The 20,803-nt window shown below is 42.9% G+C and overlaps 1 non-coding gene across 1 annotated transcript; it reads right to left on the reverse strand.

Annotated features, from left to right (window-relative positions):
- Positions 1-10,083: 10,083 nt before the first annotated feature.
- LOC136506342 (small nucleolar RNA R71) lies at positions 10,084-10,190 on the reverse strand. The gene has a single exon (XR_010771550.1). It is a non-coding gene; the product is annotated as a small nucleolar RNA R71 (small nucleolar RNA).
- Positions 10,191-20,803: the final 10,613 nt, after the last annotated feature.

Here is a 20,803-nt window from a genome sequence, read left to right on the forward strand (position 1 = left end):
GTTCGTGCCTCCATGCCGTGCACCACCACCGCCACATCGCCCATGCTGCGCCGTGCCCATGCCCATGCCATCGCTCGCTCCTCCGCACTGTGCGCCTTTCATGCCCGTGCCTTCACATCGCCATGCCACCAAGCTTTTGCCTGCATGCCACCGCGCTGGCCCTAGCTACGCCGCCGTCTTGCTTCACGCCGCTGAGCTCCCACAGCAGCAGCGCCACCGCCATGCTCTCTGCTCCCATACCCTAAAGCCAGCGCCTCTCCTACCGCCATGTTCCATGCGCCAGTGCTTCCACTACAAACCCTAGCTATCGATTCACTACGCATTGCGAACCCTAATCTCCAATTGCTGACCCGGTGGTTCCCCGATCCGTTTCTCTTCTCATTGTTTTGCCGGTTCGTCAGGTAGCATGCCCTCATTTCCAATTTCATACCTAATTGCTTGCTTCCTAGGGTTTCATATCTCTAGATGAATAATTATAATTATTTGTATATCCTCTATTCTATCGTGCAGCGAGTCGGTGCCGTTGTGGTCCTATTTGCAATTGTTAGTCAACTCAAGGCCAAGCTCACGAGTATGGATCGAGGCCAAGCCTCTGAAGTGACAGTTGGCAGTTGATCTTCATTAGCGGTAGTTGTTCTTTTCAGATCCATCAGATGGTTTGTGTCAAGAATGTTGGAGGTTGTCCCGGTGATGAGGATCCGAGACACCTGCTTCGCTTGCCTACAGATCCAAAGGGCAAGGCGATGAAGAAACTTGCAACAAAGAAGAGGAAGTATCCAGATGCAGATACAGCTAGAGCAGCCATAGTTGCAGCAGCAGCAGAGCATGTAGAGGCAGGAGGTGCTAGGAGTGGAGTCTAGATTGCAGATCAACTCTCTCCATCTACGAGGGCCGCACTTGAGTAGGTTGAGCGCCGTCATGGTGGTCTAGCTAGGACTGTCATGGTTGCAGGATGGCGAGTTGTCTTGGATGAGAGTTAGCCTCAAGGGGGCTCATAGCAGGAGCCATAGCCAGCAGCATAGACTCAGGAGGGAGAGCAGGCCATGGAGACAGAGTAGGCACCTCAGCCATAGCTTTGCTACTCTGGACGTACCCATGTGCCAGTGACTCTAAGGTCAGAGATTCAGTAGAGGGGTTCACGTCCCCTGCCTAGACCATAGGGTGAGCCCCCAGTGGCCCACTTGGATTTGAGGGTTGCCATGGCCAAGCAGGTTCAGCAGCTCAGATTTGTGGATTTTGAGCAGTGGTTTCCACCGAGGCGGGATGAGCGTGCTTCAGAGGGTTTCTACACACCTCTACAGGAATATTTCTATAATGCATATCTTAACAGTGGGGCTGTATTCAGATCTCAGAGGGTGTGTAACATTGAGACCATTATTGTAGCAGCTAGAGAGCACATTTGCCCCTACCTATCTTACCTGCCAGGGCTGATAGACTTACTTTGATGAACAGGCTTATATGTTCCATCTTGGGTTCGTCAGTTCTATGCTTCTCTCTGGATTGACCCGCAGCACAGATTTATACACTTTGCATTCAGTGGCAGAGATTATAGGCTGATGAGCACTAGGGTTAGAGAGATACTCATGCTTTAGGAGCAGCCTGTCCGGCTACATGAGGTGTGCTATGGACAGACAGCGCCCCCCTAGATGCCCTCATGGCGGTATGGTGCCCCCTACAGATCTAGTCCACCAGTTCTTCATAGAGCCATTTGGTAAGGGGTCTAGCAGGACACCCAGTGATCTCACTCCCACTGCTAGAGTGCTTGATGCCATTATAAGGAGGACACTACTTCCGAGGATGGGGTATCGCGAGGGCTTGACTGGCATACAGTTGTGGTTACTTAACTCTCTGATGCAACATACAGTGTTTGATATTTGGGATCTCCTTCTATGAGAGATGGAGGATACTATTGCAGAGGGGTTCAGGGGTCATAGGCAGCTGTCGTATGCTCACTAGATTACATTCCTGATCTATAGGGCAGTTACTGTGAGGCCACCAGAGATGCTGGTAGGGTACAGTGGTGCCACAATAGAGTTCCCTGCATACAACATGACTCAGATGATTAGACATAGTGCAGTGAGGACACCTAGCCAGCCGAGCCGACGTCCAGAGGTGCTAGAGACTACAGCTCAGCAGGATGAGACTATCAGGGGCATAGCAGCTATAGAGGAGTAGCAGCTTGATGCTTAGCAGGAGGGGATGGTGGAGAGCGACCCCAGTGATAGCTCAGATGAGGACTACCGAGAAATTCCTCAGATGCCTCAATGTCGACATGACCATGAGGCCGATAGCTCCAGTTCAGCTCCATCTGCACCATAGATAGACCCTGCTCTACTTGCTATACTTGAGCGGATGAGGCAGGATCAGGCTTGCCAGGCTCCGGAGACCGCCGCCACTTTTGCATAGTTTCAGACTTAGTAGGATGAGTTTTAGCGGTAGCAGTAGGCAATACAGTAGTAGCAGCAGGCCATACATCAGCAGCAGCTCCTCATGCCACAGCAGCTCCTTGGATTTATGCAGCATGTAGTGACAGCTATTAGGGTTCCACCGCCATAGCCTTCACCCCAGCTTGGTCAGCCTGCCACCACTTCTATGACTCTAGCTTTATAGCCTAGTGGGCTTCAGAGTCAGAGATAGCCAACAGCACTGTTTGCTTCACCTACAGAGCAGGTGTCCCAGTGGTTTTCTTCGCCCATGTTAGCCCCACAGTTCACACCTCTCCAGACAGGCTTCACACCGGCTCAGACTTCCTCGCTACTAGTGCTAGATACTTCAGTCTCCAGGAGTCTTGGAGCGACTTTCAGCGAGTTGAGAGGGCAGCCTACCCTGCCATATTTGCATGTCCCAGGTCCATCTATAGTTGCACCTATTACCGGGACTACAGAGATGCTCCCTTCCTCAGTGGCATCATCAGAGCTGGCTGCTCCAGTCATACTTGCACAGTATACAGCAGCTCTAGTTGTTGATCCAACCCAGACCGCTTCCAGCTATAGAGGGTCAGACTGCTCAGAGCTCTGGTTTAGATGATGATGGCACTTAGTTCTAGCTTGCTCCTCGTACCTCAGCGCCTGACTCATCCGTTGTAGCCCCACCGACTGACCCTTAGGTTTTGGTGTTTGACGCCAAAGGGGGAGAGGGATCGAGTATGTTTGTCTTAGGGGGAGCGACATATCTAGGGGGAGCTTAGTTTATCTATTTGATTATCTATTACATTTGGAGTTTTATGTGTGATACACTATTATGCATTCATGTGTTTACATTTATGCATCAAACTATATCTATATGATAGTGTTATCTATGTGATCATGATATATGACATGTGTGCTTTGAATTATTTATATGTCATATCACTTGTGCTATGCTCATTTGCTTTGCTTTTGCATTTTACTCCAATGTAAATGAGCTTTATTACTTGTACTCATGCTTATTTTCATATCTTTTGAGTACATCATGTTGGCTTGGGTCATATAAGCTTGCCTAACTCTTTTGTTCTTATTGTCAAAAGGTTATACGAACCAAGCATGTTAAAAACCTCAACTCTTTCACATACTCGAGGTAGTTTTGTCATCAATCATCAAAAAGGGGGAGATTGAAAGCATCTAGGCCCCTAGTTGGGTTTCGGTGATTAATGACAATACGTGATTACTATGACTAATGTGTGTTTTGTAGAGGCAATTAAGTTAGGTCATGGTAATGGAGATCGATTGGGCTATCATGGTGGTCATGCCCCTATGATGGAAATCATTTTAGTTTTCAAAGGATGGACGACAAGGTTAAGGATGGACTAGTTCTAAGTGTCGTTTGGTGTTGAAGAGACACTTAGAGTAGTTTAGGACTTTGTTTTTCCTTTGGCCGTACTATTAAGGGGGGTATGGACGCGTAGCTTGACCTAGGTGAGTCTAGTGGGTTAGGTGTGGTGCACACTTGCTAAACCTAGCACTAGGTAGCTCCTAAAAAGCCCTTAGATCCATTGGAGCAAACTTCATTCACGTACATTCAAAAGTTGGAAGTGAATGGAGGGTCAAATACTGACTGGACGCTGGCTTCGGTGTGACCGGATGCTGGCGCAGAGTCCGGTCAGTTCATTTGATCAAGGTGAAGTCATCTGGAAGTGATCGGACGCTAAGAGTTGAAGTGACTGGATGTTGAGGGCCAGCGTCTGGTCGACTCCATTAAGATTCTAGAGAGGGAAAATCACGACCAGACGCATCCGGTCACTATTTGATCACTAGAATTCAGGGTAAACTGACCGGTGCATCCGGTCAACATGACCGGAGCGTCTAGTCACCCCGCAGAGGCACATAACGGTTTGTTTTTTTAGCCCATGTTATAAATACTTTCTCCATTTGTGTGTGGGGGTACTTTTGCTCATTTCAACAGCTGAGAAACACCCTTGAGAGTGCCAAGAAGAGCAAGGTCCTAGTGAGGTGATTGAGATTTGAGAATCCCAAAGAGAGCCCTCATTAGTGAGATCAAGAGTAGCAAAGTTTGCATCCACCCTTCTCATTAGGCTTGTCGTGGTCAAGTGAGAGTTCGTACTTGTTACTCTTGGTGGTCGCCATCACCTAGATGGCTTGGTGGTGATTGGGAGCTTGGTGATCATCCGGCGGAGCTTGTGGATGACCCAACTCAAGTTATGAGCAATTGTGGGTGATTCACAGCGATGGAGTGTCAAAGAATCAACCCGTAGAGAGCACTTGATCCTTGCGCGGATCAAGGGGGAGCTACACCCTTGCATGGGTGCTCCAACGAGGACTAGTAGGGAGTGACGACTCTCCGATACCTCGGCAAAACATTGCCGCGTTTCTCCTTCTCTCTTTACTTTGAGCAATGCAATACTTGTCTTTACATTCATAGAATTGCCATGCTAGAGTAAGAGTGAAACTTAGGTTGCAAGACTCTTTGTGCAGTAGAACATTAGAAACACTTTCTAGGCACAAGGGGTTAATTGGGCTAACCATTGGATTTAATTATTGCAAAGAAATTTAGAATTAGCCCAATTCACCCCCCTCTTGGGCATCTTGATCCTTTCACTACCCAATTAAAATTCAAATATTCAGCCGAAGGAATTCAACAGGAGTATCAAATCTGTCATCTTGATGGACGACATGTAGGACAAATTAAGTATCAAGAACATCACATCCAAATTTGCCCAACCTAGTGGGCAGTGAAGCAAATCAATGTATCTAACTAAAGCTCCCTTAACGGACCAGAGCCAACACTAGGACCTGATAATGATGGGGCATGAAGATAGCTACTGATCGGGTGGAGTATGACAAGGTTGTAGAGGAGGAGGCATCAACTTCTGCGGGAACTGAGGCGGATAGAAAGCTGCTAGAGATATCATCATTGGCTGTCCACCTGCATGGAAGCCTAGATCAAGCAATTAGTAGAGGCCTGGGATAAGTAAAAGGCATAGCTACGATGGTTCTAGCTAAAGGAAGTATGGGCATACCTTAAGAGTAGGCGCCCAATGGTGTGGAGTGAACGCTCCCTAAGTCATTGGAAACACCGAACGAGCTTGCAGTGGAGCTGGTTCTACATGAATCAAAAGACGAGTTTTATAGAAGTTGTATACATATATAGTGAATAAAGCTTTGAGTAACTATGGAAAAAGGAGCAAGAATATCAATCACAGAGTCGCTGGGCGGCCTTAGGCAATAATGGAAGAGGTGGTGGTACACGAAGTCAAAGGATTGCTTGATCTGCCCATAAGCCTGAGCCTATGCTGCAATGTCAAAGCGGAGTTGACCTACCTATTCCTTTGTGGCCATCCTTTCCATTTGGTCAGTCAAACTATGCACGGTGGCCATGATCGGATCAATGAAGCTCTCCTAGAGGTACTATTCCTGCTTGGCAAACCTTGCATCTAAACCCTAGCAGACTGAACCAAGTGCTTCCTAGAGTCGATCGTGGAGGCCTTAAAAGTATGGGACAAAGTAGTTCTCTGGTGGCGTCCACACACTGGCAACCTCACTAGCTGCAACCACAACAGGCGACGGTGGTGGAATGGTGGCCGGAGGTGAGTCCTCCCACTGCAAGAAGTTCTTGTTGTAGAACAGTCAGAAGGACTTATGCAAGATTTCATCCACCCCTATGAGGCTGGTCTTGCTATGAATCAACGTCATGATATACGGCTGATAGACCAAGGCACCACTCCTATCAAGCTTGCACTCCATCATCCTAGCAACCATCCACTCAACCATGTTCAGCTTGTCCCCATTCAGAATAGCCTAGATGACCTCATAATAGGGAAAGCGGATAGCATCAAAATTTCCCACCTTGGCATCAGAGTTTGCCTCATCATGCTGAAGATTAGAGAAGGATACCTCTTCAAGCCCATGCTAGCCCCATGCTGATGTTCCCAAGTGGAATAGAAGATGTAGGTCTCATGCACCTACATCAGTGGAATGCCCTCCACAGATCTCCTGGTCTTCATCTCCACATAGTCAAGATCAATCAGAGAAGCAAACTCTCGGAACAAAGCAGCAAAGCTCTTCCTACCTGTCGACAGAATATCATCGGTAGTCCTCTGAGGGGTATCCCATGAAGGTAGATTGATCGGCAGAGAGGTGTGTAATCAAGAACAAGAAGGCAACAACAACACATGAGTTAGACAGGTTCATGCCATTAGTATGATGTAATACCCTACTCTATGGTCTGTTGGATTGTATTGGCTATCGTATGATATTGCGTGAGTTCAGAGGGTGTCCTTGCTTGCACTATATAGTCCAAGGGTAGGGTTACAAGTCGGTTAGATCTGAGAGATAACCGGAAAGTAATAACAGATTATAGGAATCATGGGATCATACATATCTTAATAGATCTCGTAGCATCTTTAGGATATCTTCTCAGTATCTTGAGGAAGGCACTGAGTAGAGTCGTGCCCCGCAAGGCCTTATCTTGTGGGCTAGGCCACCCCTAGGGGCATAGCCCATGTAGTCTGCCATGGGTATTCGGGGTCATACCCCCCACGGCTAGTCCCTGAGCACCTTGTACCCGTTGTGCAATGCCGTCTTGAGCTTGTCCGAGCATGTGCGAACAAAGCCGAGTAGTCAAACTCATGGTCCGATCACCGTGAGGAGTTGCTGAACAGTTGTGAGTAGCCGAGCAGCGTGAATTGTTGTTGAGTAGTGTGAACCATCACCGAGCAGTGTAACCCAAGTACGGCTTGCATAAGGGTGTAAGGAGCTCAAGTTTAGAATCAAAAATTTCTTCGCGGTGGACCAAGTGTGCCCACTTAGAGTCCAACCACGAGAAAGGGAGATAGTCTTCTTCAGGTTCAAGAGGGGCGGAGTCTTCTAGATTAAAGCAAACACACTCACCGCAAGGTGAAGTGTGCGCACTTAGTCCCCGAGCCTAACAGTAGATGACGTAGTCATGTGGTGCCTGGGTCCAAAGTAGAAGAAAAGTAGAAGATCAGTCGAGCAGACAACCAGTCCCTGGGCGTAGCCCTGAAATGAGAAAAAGCACATTCACCACAACGTGATGTGTGCCCACTTAGTCCCCAAGCCTAACAGTAGGTGATGTGGTCACGTGGTGCCTGGGTCAGAAACAACAGTCAACTGAAGAAAAATTCCAAATGTAGTGAGGAACCGAGACATAAGGCTGACGCAGTCTCCAAGCCATAAGAGGAAAATCTTGGAGAAAACAAATCACGGAGAAAACACCAGAGTAATGGATGTACAGTAGTAATTACTGGTCTGTAACGGTTGGCGGAGAAGTCGGTGAATATTCAGCGAACCATAACAAATTGCGGAGATAAATGGGCAATATGGGCCATAGTTGCACGAAAGCCCAGGTAACGGCCCACCTTGCTATTGCGGAGAATTCAGAGAAGTGCCAATTGTAGGAGCAGTTTCCCAAAAACCCTCTAATGCGAAAAGGTAGGGGGAGTGCTTTATAACTGCACCGCCGCACCCCGCGCTCCCACGTTTGCCACTTTGCCATTTCATCTTCTTCCTTAGCCCTCGCATTTCTAGGTTCACATCCACGCACGCTTTCGCTGCCAGTCCCCATCTAGATCTAAGAAATGGCACCAAAGAGGGGAGCTACGAACCCAAAGAAAGTGAGCCTTAAGAAGGCAAGGACCGGAGCCAGCCGTGATGAAGAGTGGGTGCCGTCGTGCATAGGGGAAGCGAAAATCAATAGATTGGTGGAGGCGGGCATTCTTCCCGACCACATCACCGCCGGATGGCGGCCGACCCTCGGTGAGCCCTTCCCCATGCCTCATACCGATGAAGCTGTGGTATTTGAGGATTATTTCTAGCGAGGATTGGGATTTCTTGTTCATCCTTTTATGAGGGATCTGTTGGAGTTCTAGGCACTTAGTCTGTGCAATCTCCACCCAAATACCATTTTGCACATCTTATCTTCATCCACTTCTGTGAAGTGTATCTAGGTGTTCTTCCACATTTCAACCTCTTTAGACACCTATTCTAGCTGAAGAAGAAGGGTGGCGGTGGTTCCAAGGTTGTTGGTGGCGTATACCTGTAACTCTAGGACGGGATGGTGAGCGAGTACATCACTGTACCGCTGACCACTTCCCTAAAGTGGTGGAACGCCAGGTGGTTCTACATGAAGTAGAGCCACCCTGCAATCCGCTGCGACGTTGACCACATCCTAGAGAGCCAGAAGAGCTGGTTGGAGAAGCCAAGCAGTGCGGACATGGAGCAGGTGAGGGAGCTCCTTAACCTGATAAAAGGCATGGAGATTAATGGCGGACTGGTGGCGGCAAGCTTCATAGTGCACCGCATCCAGCCCTACCTCTCCTGAAGGTACTAAGTGTGCCCACATAGAGTCCAATGGGGTGTGTGTGCGCTGATCCTCTTGTGAACTAGATGGACCTCAAGATCAACATGACGTTGTCTGTAAGATCATTCTTTGGTTTTGCATGGAAACTTCTTCTTCATCGTCTGCGACGATTTGGCTACCTGTAGAGCACCAGGGGCTAGTGCAACCGCCTCGACCTGCTCATAAGGCACCTCATCAAATCATTGAGTTAGATTACAATGTCCAACTTCTACTGAGTCCACGTCGACTCCGACACATGGGCAATCTGCCTTGACTGGCTCCAACTCTCTGAGAGAAAGCCTATGAGCACCATGCGGGACTTGGGCATGATGGGTAGCCTATTTGCGACACACGATCAGATCCGTGTCTCCGAGAAACCCCTACCTGGTGCGCCAACTATCGATATAATATCGTCAGCAGTCCTCCGAGGGGTATCCCACGAAGGTAGATTGATCGGCAGAGAGGCGTGTCAATATCTCTATGCTAACACAACTCCATAGCTCCTGCTTGTGGATAAAATATAAATAACGATACTCGATATACTCTCGGGTGAAATGCTACAATGGTACATTATCTATGCGCTTGCAGATTGCTTAGTATATATAAATTTACAAGTGTTCCCAATAATTACTAACAATGCATTTCTGTCATCATGCTAGGGATGACAACTTAGTAAAGAGTGATGCTAAGAAATGTCAACAAGCATTTCTAGCGCCATTATCGGGGAGGGGCACATGGCTAAAGAGAATTGACCAAATAAATACTTATTGATGAAATCATAACCTCTGCTTTAGTAGGCTTACCCTTGTTTGTCTTTGTTCATATCTTATACAGGGTATTGCAGACTTGGTTGTGATTCACCAACAACTTTCAATTAGAATCAAATCAATCAAGAGAAAGCTCAACACCAGTTCCTAAAGCTATGGCTGACAAGACTCTGTGTGAATTCTCTGCTCCAAGCACTGAGAACATCCGCACTAGACCAACACTCAGAACTACCAACCTCGAGTTTGAGCTCAAGCCAAGCCTCATCAACATGGTGCAAGCTACCCCATTTAGCGGAAAGGTACATGAAGATGCTAGTGCTCACCTTCAGAATTTTCTTGAGATTAGCAACATGGTCATCATCAAGGACGTTGCTCAAGACATCATACTACTTCGCTTATTTCCATTCTCACTTGTGGGATGACCGAAGCAGTGGTTCTACATCAACAAAGACCATCACATCAACACGTGGGCAAAGTGTTCAAAGTCCTTCCTAGAAAGTTATTCCCAGTAGGCAAGACCAATGCCTTAAGAGGAAAGATTTCAAACTTCCAACAGCAGAAAGGAGAAACCATTCCAGAAGAATAGGAACATTTCCAAGAATATATTTCAAATTGTCCTCATCATGGGATGGAAGATTGGTTGCTCATGCAAGCTTTTTACCATGGATTAACTTAGAAAGCCCATGAACAACTCAATGCCATTGCTGAAGGATCATTTATGTCACTCACCCTTGGAAAAGCTAAAACTCTTATGGAAAAGATAGCCTCTAATCAAGGCTGGTTATCATGCAACATTCAATTATGCAATAAGAGCGATGAAGTACCAGAAGAGGTGTGTGCACTATCAACTAAGATGGACATACTGTTAAATTGGCTTGAACAGCGAGCCAATTACAAGAAAGATCGTCAGGCTATTCAAGATTCTTTTAATTCCCAAAATGTATGTGGAGAATACTTGGGGTAGAATTCCCTAAATATCAGGAGGATGCAAATATCGTCATCAACAATTCTACTCCACAACAAACAGAGACAAGGGTGGAATCAACAACAACAGTCGACTTACCAAGGTAAGTACCCAGGTAATTACTATAATACTCCTAAACAACCATTCTTGAGAGACTTGATTTTAGAACAAGCTAGGATTAATGAGAATATTTCTAAGAAGCTTGCTTTTAATGATAAGATCCTAGAAAACATAAATACTAAAATGGATAGTTTTTCTTCCACCCTAAAAGACCAACTTAGCTATAATAAAAAGATAGAATCTCAATTAGCCTAGTTGGTTGTTGCTCTGCCTTTTGCCACTAACCTTGAGAAGATAAACGTTATAGCCATAAGAGGTGGCAAGTCTACTCGTGATCCACCATATCCGACAAGGATAGGTAAGACACTAGTGGTACTATAGGAAGAGGAGAAGACAACCAATGAAGTTGAAGAAGTTGTGCCACAAGAGCGAGAGTTACAACAAGATTTTCTTGACACGACCCTCCTACCGTTTCCATGTAGAAATCAGAAAGCCAAAATGGATGAGTAGTTTGGTAAGTTCATAGATGTAATTCAAAAGATATATATCAATATTACATTAATAGATGCCATACAGGTACCTACCTATGCGAAGTATCTCAGAGATATCCTCAACAACAAAAGACCACTACCTTCCACTGAGGTAATCAAGTTAACAGAAGAGTGTAGTGCAGCCATCCTAAACACTTCACCTATCAAGAAGAAGGATCTAGGATGTCCCACTATCGATTGTTCGATCGGGAGCCAGAACTTTGAGAATGTGTCATGCGACCTTGGAGCAAGTGTTAGTGTCATGCCCAAAAAGGTCTTCAACAAGCACAATTATTCAACCCTCATGCCAACATCAATGTGCTTGCAACTAGCTGACCAATCGGTCCGCTACCCTATAGGAATCGCTGAAAACATTCCGGTAAAAATACAAAACTTTTTCGTTCCCATAGATTTTGTAGTACTTGACATGCAAGAAGACATGAAGACACCCCTCATTCTTGGGAGACCCTTCCCGACCACTATAAATGCTCACATTGATCTCGGAGCTAGAGAGATTAAATTCCATATTAATGGAAAGGAAGAGCAGTTCGCTTTCAAGCCAACACTGGAATAATGCTCCAATCTGGAATGGCATGAGAAGCGAGTATCAAGATCTTCATCTCTAGGACCTACTAACGTACCTGAAGAATAAACCCAAACAGAGAAGTCTGGTTTGGTGAACTTAAAATTCTGAACCCTCGCCAGGAGGTAACTTGGTAGTTATCCATATTTACTTTTTCATACCGCATTAATCATTTTATCTTAGCATATTTAATTTTCATCACCTGCATTAGGAAACAAAATTTCTCATCATGGCATTAAAAAACTTTAGCCCCATGTAATAATTTTTATGGAGTAAAACCCCGTATGAAATATTTACCGTGGAGGCATAAAAATTTAAAAATACCATCATTCATCTTGTTATATTTCATAGTATCATAAAATATTTTTGCATTGCATTTTTATACATATATATGGTAGAAATATGGGAGACACATGGGGCCCACTCAACTACCACCCATCACCTCCATTTCCACTCAACCACCACTTTCACCTCCATCACCTCTCCACCATCTATTCTAGTCGAATTTCCACCGAAAGAAGCACCCAAGGAGTAGAGATATTGCTTAACCATGAAGCAAGGATCCACTAGGAAAATGGAGAGGCCATTTGGCCATGGTGTGGGGCCGATAGGCCTACTACTGCTTCGGCTATAAATAGCCACCCTCCTGGCTCACTTCATCCATCTCCACTGCAATTCCAGCTCTTGAGTTTGAAATTCCAATTCCAAATTTCAAAGTTGAATTTTCCTTGGTAGAAGTAGTGTTGGAGTAAGAAAGAGTGTGAGGAAGTTTGGGTGTGAAAGTAGTGCTAAAATCTTGAGAAAGAGAGAGAGGTGCTTCCAAAATTTGAGAAAGAAAAATAAAATTTAAGAGTGGTAGTGCTGTCCAAATCAAGAGAGGAAATTAAAAAAGAATTCATGCTAAAATCTTGATCAAACAATTTTGGATGACTAACCCTTGGACTACTGACTCTGGATGGCTAACCACTAACATTTTCATCTCCTAATCATGTTCTATGAGTTGTGTTGTTCTCTATTTTGTAGGAAAATGAGCAAGATCGCCAGCAAGCTCAAGCGGGTGATGTCGTTCCGTTCAACGAGGAGTTCTTCGTCCCGAGCAAGCACTAACATGGAGGTCGATCCACTGTCTCTTGCTGTTGGAGCATCATTCCGATCAGCCCCCGTGGAGAGGAACGTTCTTCTACAAGAAAAGCAACTCAAGCTCCGAGGAGATAGGGAGAAGAACATCTACAAAAAGTTGAGGACCCAGGACTTCGTCCTCACTCCTGCCTATGATCTAGCCCTACTCCAAGCCATAGGTTTGCTCACTGAATTCCACTTATTTTTAGGACCATCCGATGGGAGGATGCTTGGGGAATTGATGAGCCGGGGTGTAAGCTTTTGACTATTGAATTCTTGTGCACTTTGCAACCTACCGATTTAGAAGTTTTATTTAGACTTTTTGGGAAATAATTTTCTATTCCCTGGAAAAAAATTAGTGAACTTCTTAGATTTCACTCTCAGTGCATAATTGATGTAGACTCCGCCATAAAAGACTTTGATAGGAATAAGTTTTGGAGGGAGATTTCAAAAGAAATTGTTTGCTAACGCCCTCGCACCAATGAAATTCACCATCCTAATTTGCGATTCATGCACAAATGGTTAGGTTTTTCCTTATTTCCTAGAAGTGATTTTCGCTCAGTTAGGAATGATGAACTAAAACTGCTTCATGCCATGATTAAAAGGAAAAAGGTCTCACCCATGAAATTCAAGATGAATCATTGGTTTGAAATTCCTAATCTTAAGGGAGATGTTGGGTGCATTTCTTTGGTCACCCGTATAGCTAAAAATTTGGGCCTACTAGAAGATGCTTTTGTTACTTACATTAACATTTCTCATTGGCTTATTGATTATGATTACTTTAATCATGCACATATGTTAAAAAAGGGAAGAGATGGGAAACTTGTCATGATGTATGTAGATTATACAACCGAGTTCCCATTACCAAACTAGAACCTCAGTTTGTATGCAGTGGATTTGCTTGTCTTTGATTTGCAGAGGAAGGAGGAAGCACCTCGTAGGAGTGCCTCTACGACAGCTCTTGTGGAGAAGATGGCCTCCAATCTAGGTTGGAATGAAGAACGTGTTCAAACCCACAAGAGGGGTAGAGGTATGCATCAACTCAAGGAGGTAGACATACTATCTACCAAGATGGACCTACTGATGAAGAAGCTTGAAGATTGAACCAATGAGAAGCAAGAAGTCATGAATATTCATGATTCTCGCATGACATGTGAATTGTGTGGAAACATTGGGCATTTAGGAAAGAACTGTCCTAAAACCCAAAAGGATGTGAACTTTGTCAACAACAACAACTACTTTCGTCCTCAACAGAATCAAGGATGGAATCATCAACAAAGGCCGAACTACCAAGATAATTACCAAGGTAACTATCTAGGTAATAATTTTAATAATTTCAATCAACCACCCTTAAGAGAATTAATTGCTGGCCAATCTAAACTTATGGAGGGATTATCTAGAAAGGTAGCTACCAATGATAAAATTCTAGAGAACATAAATAATAAAATGGATAGCTTTGCTTCTGGCATTAAAAACCAGCATAACTTTAATAAAATGATAGAATCACAAATAGCTCAGATGGCTGTTGTTGTTCTTCCATCCGACAAAGGTAAGATTTTAGGGCAACCAAAAGATATAGAAACTACAAAATCTTGTTGATATTCACAATGCAACATATTAGTGTATACAACCATCGACAGGAAGGTGCGGAAAAGAAGAGCGATCCAGGGAGACCTGTCATCCCCATCGTCATTGGACCTCACATTTTCAAGAAGTTATATGTGACTTCGGAGCAAGTGTCAACATCATGCCTAAGGTAATTTATGATCAAATTAATGGAGATACTTTGTTGTACACAAATATGCGTTTGCAGCTTGTAGATTAGCACTCTGTTATCCCCAAGGGAGTTCTTAAAGATGCTATTATTTGACTGGCACAATATTTGTTCCCATAGACTTTGTGGTTTTAGAAATAGGTGGAGATGTAAGGGCACCCATTATTTTGGGCCGACCTTTCCTAAGCACCGCAAAAGCCATCATCTACGCGGACAGTGCCAAGATCTGTTTCACAATCAATGATAGAAAGGAAAAGTTTTCTTTGAAGAATCATATCTTGCAATCTCCTGGACATCCGCAGACGCCATACATTCCCAAAGAGACAACAGTGACCAATAAGAATAATAATAGGAGAAGGAGAAGAACAAAGCTAGGCAGCCACAAGAAGAATCAGTCAACATGATCAACACACTCCGATTAGAGTATGACCACCTCCTTGCTTCACCATTCCTTACTAAGAAGGATGATCCAGGCGTACCCACAATCGAGTGTACCATTGGACAAAGAATCTTCCACAAGACCTTCAACGACATTGGATCGGGTGTCAACATAATGTCTAAGGTAACGTATGAATACATATTTGGTGATGAACCTTTGTTCCCTACATATATGCAATTGCAGATGGTGGACCAATCAATCTGATTTCTAGAAGGAATAGCAAAAGATGTCATGGTAAGGATACATGATCACTATGCCCTTGCCGACTTCATGGTTCTAGACATGGGAGAAGAAGAAGACAATACACCCATCATCCTTGGAAGACCATTCCTCAACACTACCAACATGATCATCTATGTCAGATCTAGATAAGTCCACTTCAATTCCCTAGAGAAAAGATACGCTATTATTTCAATAGTTATACCACTTATGAGCAGCCGAAGAAGTCTCGCTCTAGGAGGAGACGTCGATCATCCCAAAACCAAAAGAATCAATCCCCAAAGAAAAGTTGGGAGGAAGCTGAGGAACCTAAAGAAGCTATAAAAATGAGCCCGCTCTGCCCAAGTTAAGTCCACAGACCAAGTAGGTATGGAAAGAAAAGGTAACATCACCACCAGAGTCACAAGAGGTACAACCATCAGAGTCTCCATCCCTGGGACCGACTGATGCACCCAAGGAATAAACAAGATAGGAAAAGAGTCCTTCCGGAGGACTTAAAAATCCAAACCCTCGCCAAGAGGTAATATCAGCAGTTATCCATATTTACTTTTTAGTATTGCATGAATTACTTTTCACATTAGCATATTTACTTTTCTGCATTAGCATTGTATTTAGAACAAGAAGATAAAAAGTTTCATGACTGCATTATAGTATTGCAACATAAATCCTAAGCCCCACATAAGTAATTTTACGATGTGTAAACACCCATGGGAAGATTCACTATGGTGGCATAAAAAATAACAATATATATATAACATGCATGCATATTTTTCTTTCTGTATTATATAAATAAGAAAATCAAAAAATATTAAATAGACATCCTGCTAGAACTTTGTCAATTAGGAAATCAATCTAAACCTCTAAGGACAACAAATTTCTGAATGGCTGACCGCTAACCCCTTATCCTAATCTATGCCATGAGTTTTGGTGTTCTTGTTGGAGTATTTTCAGGATAATCAAGAGTAAAGCCATCCATCTGAAGTACATTTTCCCAAACTATAACTACATTCGTTGCACAAGGAACACAACTTCTGGACGGATGAAACAGACTTCTGCTTGTAGACTCACTCTAAGAAAGACCACAACAACATCCAGCTTGAGGGAGGTGCATCCCCCATATATCTAGATAAGTATTTCTTTCCCTTTAATTTTACTATTAAGTTTGCTTCATGTTAGTTAAAATAAAAAGATGCATAATAAACAAAAATAAAATAAAAATCTATCTTAGCTACTAAAATAGTAAGGTGTGATCTTAAAAATAAAAAGTGTGTGTCTAGTTTTCTATTTTTAAGAAGCTAAATAAATGAACTTCGGAGGATAATCTCTTGCAATGGAAATGATGAATAGTTGTTCTATCGTAATTCCTTTCAAGTACCTAGTTTTCAGCCTTGAATTCTCTCAAGTTTTGGATACAACTGTTTTGATATAAGAATTTACTCTAAACTTAAAACTCGTGGGCAGCATATGCTTGATCTAAGTCTATATATGATATATGATATGATATGATATGATATGATATGAGAAGGTCTGAGCTATTGTTTATCTTGTTCCAAGTGACACTAAAGTTCTAAGAGATTTATCTTTTGAAAAACATAAAAATCCTACATGATGAGCTCCTATATGACAAAGCTTAAATTCCTACCAGAGCCATATATGATATTTAGATTAGGAAAATGTCCACTTATATGATACTTGCATTGCATTGTATTTAGTCAAGCTTTGTTGACCCTTATGAGAAGTTTGTCATATTCTTAAAATCAAGATCACATACACACCACCCACATATGCACTACTCCTACACTAGGGGTAGGCCCAAAAATATGTCATTCTATCTAGATCCACCCAAAAATGTTTTACTCCTACACTAGGAGTGAACACCAAAAATATGCCCTATAGGATATCCACCAAATAAATGCTCAAAACTTCTTGTTGCTATCTCTCAAAAGTTTTATTGCAGAAAAGAAGCATGGGGCTATACAAAAGTTATTCATAAAAAAGATGAGAAAAAATGGATAAGTGTCCGATATATTTAAAACAATGGGTACTTAGTTGCCCGCCCAAAAAAAAGAAAGATGAATAAGATAGCTCATGTTTTCTTGCAAAGTTGTTTTCAAGTTTCAAAAGAGAAATATGTTTTCAAGGAGCATAGTAGAATTAGGTTAGCCACCAAATATATCCACTATATATCCACACACATGTACATCTTAATTTGATTGTATGCCTTAACTCTCTAGATCCGAGGTTTGACTTTATAATATATGTATTGTAAGTATGCTCTTTCATGCTATCTCGATTCCTATGAGCTCCACATAAGCCTTAGTTATAGGAAGAGAAAGGCATAACACCACTGTTGGCTTAGTGAGGATCCACAAATATCAAATATATATTAAGAGACATGAGACTGTCATACAAAGGAAGCTCTGAGTTTTATTTTGAAAACCTATAAAAACTCTAGAATAATGGTTGAGCAAAGAACTTGAGACATTGCGCTTGACTTGACCATTCTATCTTTCAATTGCTCAAGATCTAAGTGAAGGCTGAGAAGCCCCATGGTTGAAGGTAATATGGGTAAGTTTGAAAGATAGATCAGTTTATTCTAATATAGAGGAGAATTCTTGTTTGAACGCAGATGTACTTTTAAGGAGTTGCGTCAATGTTTTTAAAATCCTTAAACTCTTGATCCATTTACTGAGTTTAGCTTTGCTAAGGGACTAGCAAAGATTAAGCTCGGGGGAGTTTGTTGACGGTTGTTAACAACCATTATAAACCGTCAATATAACATGTATAAGGCAATAAATATAATCACCAATGAAGGTTTAGGGGTTTAAACTAACAAATTCCACAAGTTTTGGTGAATCTGTATTTTTTGCAGGGTTTATCTAGAAAATCATCAAGGTGGACCTACATGTCAAATTTAATTGCGCTTATTCGCAGCGAAACAGACACTAGAAGAATCTAGAAGACTCGAGAGGACTCGACACCAAAGCGGAGGGAGAGACGCCACTAGGTGGGGCCGGCCAACCCCACCTGTAAGACACCCGGCCCCTTGGGCCCACCTATCAGCCCCTCTTTGTTATGTCGGTTCCTCCATCGCCTCCTAGGTTGCATATACTCTGTTTATTCAAGTCGGTTTGATCCAAAGGTCCAGAATTGATGCTTCGCCCTATATATACCAGCCCCTGCCCCCTCCCTTAGAGAGATCTGCCAAAAGTCAAGATCAGACCAGAAATTAGGGTTTCCAGAGAGAAGAGAATAGAGCTTCAATTCTTCAAGTTTCTAGTATAGGCTAGCTAGCAAGGTTTGAGTAGAGTGTGGGCTATTGCTCAGGGTTTCAGATCTGCCATCTGGAGACTGTATAGCCATTGTATCTCTATATTTATTACTTTGTGCTACTTCAATATTATGTTGCTATTTATTATGTTTCTAGTTTGCTCTAGTTATATGCTTGATATAGTTATGATTGATGATGAATTTATGCATATGTTCACAAAGCTCTTAGCTTAGTACTCGAGTGAGTTAAGTGGTCAACACTATGTAAGTATGGTACTTAGATATTGTTTGCCTACGGATGGATTCTGCACTCTGCGTCATGTGGTAGATCATGGATGTGACACTCCCATTGACTCCTTTGTAGTCCACTCCCCGTTTGTAGAGCAAGTAGAACGCGGTTGCAAAGGGAGACAAGCTATGTTCTTGATCTTCCTTAGTAATGTTTCTTATGCACACATCCAAAGTTAGTTATGCTATAGATTAGAGTGTATATACTTAGGTGTACAAAAGACTTAGTAAATAAGGAATGACTTAGGAATCTTTTTCTCTTAACTAATCTCCTGCCTAGCCATACCACATTTATGAGTATCTATTTCTTTCTCTAGATTACTATCAATACCTTACACATCATTTATTTATCATTTGACTTACCCCTGCTATCGAATGAGAGTTAATGATCTTGTCATAAGTTTGCATTTTTGGTGTCGTTGCTAGGGAGGGGCACATGTCTAAAAAGAATTGGTCAAATAAATACTTATTGATGAAATCATAACACCTCTACTTTAGAAGGTTAATGTTGGCATAGATTAATGCACACAAAATAATCCATAAGCACATGGATAATATACCGATGTAGTACTTCACCGAGGGTACCCAATTTTATATCGAACTTGAGCAAATGTGTGTGAGAATAACCAAATCTAACTTATGCCAACTTCACAATCAAGGCTAGATAATAGGAGCGTAGAGGAGACTACTAAGGTCTTCTTGTTCTAACTTCCGTAAGCTTTGTCTTCTATTGTTTAATTCTAGGGGTATTACTAGAGAAAACATAGGTAGAGTGTGTTTCCTATAGCAACAATGTCCTGCTAGGCCTACTAATGGGAGGTGGACTACAAAGGATTCAATGAGGCTATAAAAGTCATCCTGACGAGCTACCACCGATCCGAAAAATAGGGTACATCCACGAGTAACTGAGTCTAAGCACCATGCTTACACTACGAATACTACTTCAACCCAGGAGCTACAAGGATTAAAGTACTCAAAAGAGAGTCGCAAACCTAAAGAACAATATGAACAAGATGCTTATTTGAATTAGAAGTTGATTACCAGAGAAATCTCATAAGCAAGCTCAAGAAGAACTTCATTCCGTAGGGTACAAGCCATAGAGAGAGCACCGATAGGCCAGGACTCCTCCAAACTCTTTCCTCTCACTCTATCTAACTATCTCTAATTCAGTACTAGATCTTATAAGGACTAATCTTCTCTTGATTGCTAGCTATGATCCTGGTAGACATCTGAATTAGGGTTTCTGGCTTCTCAGCTCTTAGGATCAAATGCCTATTTGTCATCCTGGGAGTAGTAGAGGTTGGTATATATAGCCCGGAGCATCCAATATGAGCCCTTGGATCAAATCGACTTAAAGAATGGTGGAGATGTAATCCTTAAGGCAGTGGAGAACCAACATAACAACGAGGCTGATAGGTGGGACTCATAGGGGCCGGGCGGCCTCCAGGTGGGGCCAGGCAGCCCCACATGTCAAAGACACGTGTCCTGCTTCGATGATTCACCTTCTAGAGTTTACCCACATCGATTACGTAGCGGAATTCCGTGATTTCTTTTTATGAATAGGTCCTCCTTGATGGTTTTCTGATTTAATCCTACTAAAAACACAGATTCACCAAAACTCATGAAATTTGTCAGTTTCAACCCCTAAATCTACATTGGTGATCCATTTTAGCCATTTATTCAAGTTATATTGATGGGTTATGATGAATATTAACTACCGTCAACAAACTCCCCCATACTTAGGCTTTTACTCATCCTCGATAAAAGGATGGATTACTCAAGACAAAATCTTAGGACAAGACATCAACATAAAAACATTCCTAGTCAGACATTCACTACAGGATTCAAATTGTCTACCACGAAACATTGGGCGGTTAAAGAATGGAATAGCTTGAAATATATCACCATCTTCCTTCAGTCAAGTCAATTGGAGAAACATTTTAATACTTTTGAAAACAAAACATAGCTTACCTTCTCCTTTTGTAGTACTCTCAATT

This window comes from Miscanthus floridulus, chromosome 14 (assembly GCF_019320115.1).
Source record: "Miscanthus floridulus cultivar M001 chromosome 14, ASM1932011v1, whole genome shotgun sequence".
In the NCBI taxonomy this organism is placed as follows: domain Eukaryota; kingdom Viridiplantae; phylum Streptophyta; class Magnoliopsida; order Poales; family Poaceae; genus Miscanthus; species Miscanthus floridulus.